We start from the raw sequence: 5,509 nt of genomic DNA on the forward strand, positions 1-5,509 counted from the left end.
ACTATTGACAAAGTTAAAGTACAAAAGGATAAAAAGTTAGCCTTTACAACCAATAAGAATATGAAGTATCATAAATCGAAAATTAAAACGAGAAAATCTTCTTTGCAGGTTCGCAATGGCGACCAGCCAACAAACAGAATTTCATGACTTGACGCATACACAGGAATTACTAGCACTTAACTTAGGAAAAACCTTGGTAACCACCCACTACAATAATCTTATCCATATAGTAGACTTAAATAATTTAGAAACTACAACTTTAGAAATTAAGAATACCTTAAATAAATTAGAAGAAAATACTACATTTTTTTATAACCCTGATCTTCAACAATCTGCTCAAAATCTATTAGATAAAGTTTACTCACTTAAAATAAATCACCGACATACCCGTGGATTAATAGACGGATTAGGCAGTGTAATTAAGAAAATTACTGGAAATATGGACAATGACGACGCTCTAGAAATAAACAAACAGATACGCAATTTACAAGACAATTCCCTTTTGACTCAAGACTCAATTAACAATCAACATAAACTAAACTCTCAAATGATCCAACGTTTCTCGAACATCACTAAATTCATAAACACAGAACAAACGCGATTACAAATTATATCAAAATCCATAAAAAACTTCAGTAATATCGAACATCGACTACTTGCTACTCAAGTTTACTTTGCTTTACAAACCCAAATCACTACACTTACCGACCATGTAGATAACATTATCCAAACAGTGCAATTGGCACAACTTGGCTTGTTATCAAAACACATTTTAAATAAAAATGAATTATCACTTGTTAAAAGCAAACTCCCACAAATCATTCAAAATTATAATGACGAACAAATTTATGAAATCCTAGAATTAAAAGCGTATTTCAACAACTCTAACCTAATTTTTGCTGTACAAATCCCACAAATGACCATTGAATCATACACAACTTACAGACTAAGACCTCTACCCACAAATCGTAGTAAAATAATTATCCCAAAATCCAACTACCTGCTCCTTAATCAAAAACAATATTCATTCGTAACCAAACCTTGCAAGCAAATAGAACAACTCTATATGTGTAAACAATTAAAATTACAAAATAACTCAATTAATACTTGCGAAGTAAAAATCCTACAAAACGAACCAGCGCAATGCACGTTACATCACACTGTCGAAACAAGTTTCATAGAAGAAGTCGAAAATAACCACATAATTGCTTACGTTAATAAACCTATAAATATTAATACAACCTGCGGAAAAAACATCACCAAATTTACTGGAAAACTGTATATCCATTATAACAAATGTATGGTTATTATTAATGGTATAATTTATGGAACCATCTCATCAAGTACTTCTACTTATAAATTGGAGCAAATAATCTACAACAACATGGAAATAACGCAATTATCCAACGATTCTACACTGGATGTATTAAACTTAAAAACTCTAGAAAACACAAATGAACTGGAACTCATCAAATATCAACATTATACTCACATTTCTACAAATATTATTATCTTAATTATTTTTCTTATTTCAATATTTATTTTTAGTTATATTAAATATTATAAAAATAGAAAGAATCGTGCTAGAATTATCGAAAAGATATATACGGCTTCTAATCGATATTTTTCTGCACTTTGTCTTCGCTACACTACCTTCAAATTCGATTGCTCTAGGGGCGGTTAACTATTTTCGTTAATAGGGTGACGGTCCTGTTTACAACGGACCATTTAAAATATTTTAAACATTTATAATTCGTGGAAATCGAATTATTAACAAAAAACAAGGGTCTATATAATTTTGATATCAGTCCTAAAAGGTTTTTAGGACGTTAGAAGTGAGTTGATACCACACAGAGACAGACACCGATAATCATCCAACATTCAAGGCCAGAAGAACACGCACAATAAAAAAGATGCGAACCACCAAAAAAGGTTAACCTCTATATCACACACTGGATACTTAAATATTGTTTAAAAAAAAACGTAACCAGTTGAATGCACACAGAATAGGGAGTAATGATCTAAGCTGGCCAGTGACCGCTTTGCTGTTAATGCGAGTTCGACCATTTAAGTCTTCGTTTGTGTACTCATCATGATTAAAAAAAATACACACATATTTTATCAAACGAGAGGTAAGCCAAGGTAAGCGAACGAACGAGCTTGTTTTGTTTGTTGTGGCATTATTTTTATGGCTCCATAAATTTTGTTTTTAAACAAATTTTTTTTCTAGATAAGAGATTGTATTTTATTTTGTCCTCAGAGAGCTAAATATGAACAAAGATATTTTTGAATGTTATTATTTTGTAGGTAGTGAGTAAAATTACGCGAATTTCGTCAGTCAGAAAATTTCTTGAATTCAAAATTTGATTAATATACTCCCGTTTTCCTTTTTCCTTCTAGACAGGGAAATTGCTGAAGGGTCCATATATTCATTCTGCCGCCTATTAACACGGATTACTCGAAAATGAAGAGATAGAAAGGTAGTAGGAATTTTTGTGGATATCATTCGAAGCTTATGGATATTAAGCTAGTAATAAATATTTTACATTGTCATGTTAATCGTTGTTTGTAACGTGGAAAGATGAGATGGAGGCCCACTTTTTTCTATACCGGGGCCCTTACCCATCTAGCTACGCCACTGGCAAAATGTCATATTTATTATTTGTGTAATTTAGCTACGGCCAAACATTATTTTTGAATATTAGAATATTTAAAATAATTTTTGGTAATGAGTGTTGTTACGTGCCAAATTGTCTATTTGAAAATAGTTATATTGCATGATTAGAATAATTTAGTATTTAATATAATTTTTGGATTATTAATAATTAAAAATATGACATTAAACTATTTTTATGTTAATTTATCGGTAAATTAGGAATGAGAGAATTTGGGAGGCGAAATTATTTATCTGTCTGTTTCTAATTAAAAATGGCGTTATAATATATAAAAAAATAAATGAAATATTTAAATATTAAAATTTACTTTTTTATTAGAGATTTTTCGTTTTTCTTTTCAATGCCATTTTCAGATTACTTTTCTTCATCTATAGGAAAACGATTTTTAATTGGACAAAAAAATCGTTTTCCTATATATTCTTAGACTAAAAGACGTTTTTCGATTTGATGCACCGTTAACAATTAAGGCTATGTTAATTATCGTTTTCGAAACAAACAAAACGCAATCTGCGATCACGTCAGCTTTATAAAAGCGTGTAGGCAATTGAAAAAAGCCATTATTGACGTACCTGGGTAATACAATTTTGTTCATTCCAGGGTAATACCATGATAAAATATGGATTCTGTTAATGACTTTAGGGTTAGAAGGTCGTTTAATTTTTTACATGAATTTTAAAGAAAATATTGATCAATTTTCTTTTTGAAGATTCAGAGAATTGCATTTTCAAATAAATTTCAATAAAACATGAATAATAAAACTTCAAAAATTATAGGTTAGAATTACTGTTTGTATTTATACCATGGAGACCATTTTAGACATTTAAGACTCCATAAAAATACCTTTTTTTGAAAATTTTATATCCATCTTAAGGTTTTATTTCGATGCCCCTTTAAAAGTACTATTTCGATTGACCTGTGGAAGCTGAAGTTTTTCAAATATCACATAAATTCAAATATCACATCAATATCCTGAAAGATTTGGTCATAAAAAATGTACGTTTCGAAAAAAGTGAAGAAATTTTCGCAGCTTTTTTTTCTCTCCTGGGTGTTGCCAGACGTACTTCATCCCTATCTAATTTCAAAAATATCTTAATTTTTTCGTGACGATGCTCTTATACCACTGTCTACAATCCTAATTGAATAACCTGTACAAGGTAAAAAATGAATCAAAACTAAACAATCGACCTGTACATACATAAACATTTTAGGTATCTATAAACAGATAGTAAATAACGAAGATAATAGAAATACCTTTAGAGTTTTAGTAGTTTCATTACATTACCATGAATGTAGTTAGTACAAGTTATTTTACTTTTAGTACGGCTAAAAAGTTGTATCGTAATGGCAGAACCAAAGTCAACCAACAAGGCTCTTACCTTACCTCGTACACAAGCCATCAAGCCATCCGATCAGTTTTACAATACTTCAGCACCCCAAGAGCCAGTGGAGCTTACACAAAAAGCCCCAATAACTTTTCTGTTCAAAGCTCCATCTTAAGGAGGGAGGAGTTATATATCCTAAATTCACTTATACTATTAATTAGTATATTTATATAAAATATGTCAAGGACGTTATTAACAAATATGCAATGACGTATTTTATACACATCATTTATAAATAGCTTTCTAAAAACATCCTTATTAAATTGCATTCCAATCTAATGACGTATTTCATATTGTTAGGCCCTGGACAGCGTTATCCTTAAAAACGTGGTTCTAACACATTAAATCAATCAAATTATTATCATTAAGTAATAATATTTAATAACCTTATTTAAAGTTTTGGCATAGTTTCGATTATTAAGTAAGTCAGCAAATTTATATTGTATTTTATATTGAATTGAGTTCTAATGTGTAATGGCAACATGGATGACTTTAATTATATTTTCTTGTCAGCAAAATTAACATTTAATATTTTCATTTTTACGTCAGAATATTTAATATACTGACCTAGAAATTTTGTATTTAAAGACATTGGAAATTAATTAGAATCATACAGTGATTATTACAACTTGAACGTCAATTTGAAATACAGTGATTATTACAACTTGAACGTCAATTTGATGATACAGTGATTATACATACAACTTAGAGTTTAAACTTAAACAACATCTTTACAATAATTAAAATATACAACTGAAAGTTCAACGTATAACTCAAAAATCATAAATCGAACAAAGCAGTGATAACAATATAAAATATCTTTAAAACATCGAAGAAATTTAAAAATAAACAAAATACAAATAAGTATTAAACAAACAACAGTGCAGTCAGTATTCATTTTTAATCAACAATTGGATTTCAACATTGCTGCAACAATTTACAAGAGATACACGACATAATTGGTGTGCAGCGGTGGATAATCAACACGGTTGGAGAATTGACAGGAGATCAATTTCGACTTCAAACGGTTCACTTTTGTGATTTGGCTGATTAACGAATCCAATTAGGTTAGTAAGGCATTTTACATTTTTAATGCTCTCAAGTTCCTTATTCCCAGTTCGATTCATCCTGGTATAAAAATTCCCAAAAATTTTTTTTTGCAAATATACTTCCTTTCAACAAAATTTTGCAAATTCAAATTATCCTATTTTTATACCATAACAAGTTGTATAGTCCTGTATCACTTTCCTATCTTCATTTTTTTACTTAATTCTTTCTTAAAACATGCTTTGTAACCCCTTCGACATGACGTACCCCTACACTTGTCTGGTAATACCGTCAGACAAGTCAATATTAAGACTAACTTTTAAAAGTAAACGGCCAGCCAATAACGAAACTTTAGCAAAGAAGCCCCTATATGTTCTTCTCACAGAACGACATCCTAATAACGCG

This window comes from Chrysoperla carnea, chromosome X, assembly GCF_905475395.1.
Source record: "Chrysoperla carnea chromosome X, inChrCarn1.1, whole genome shotgun sequence".
In the NCBI taxonomy this organism is placed as follows: Eukaryota; Metazoa; Arthropoda; class Insecta; order Neuroptera; family Chrysopidae; genus Chrysoperla; species Chrysoperla carnea.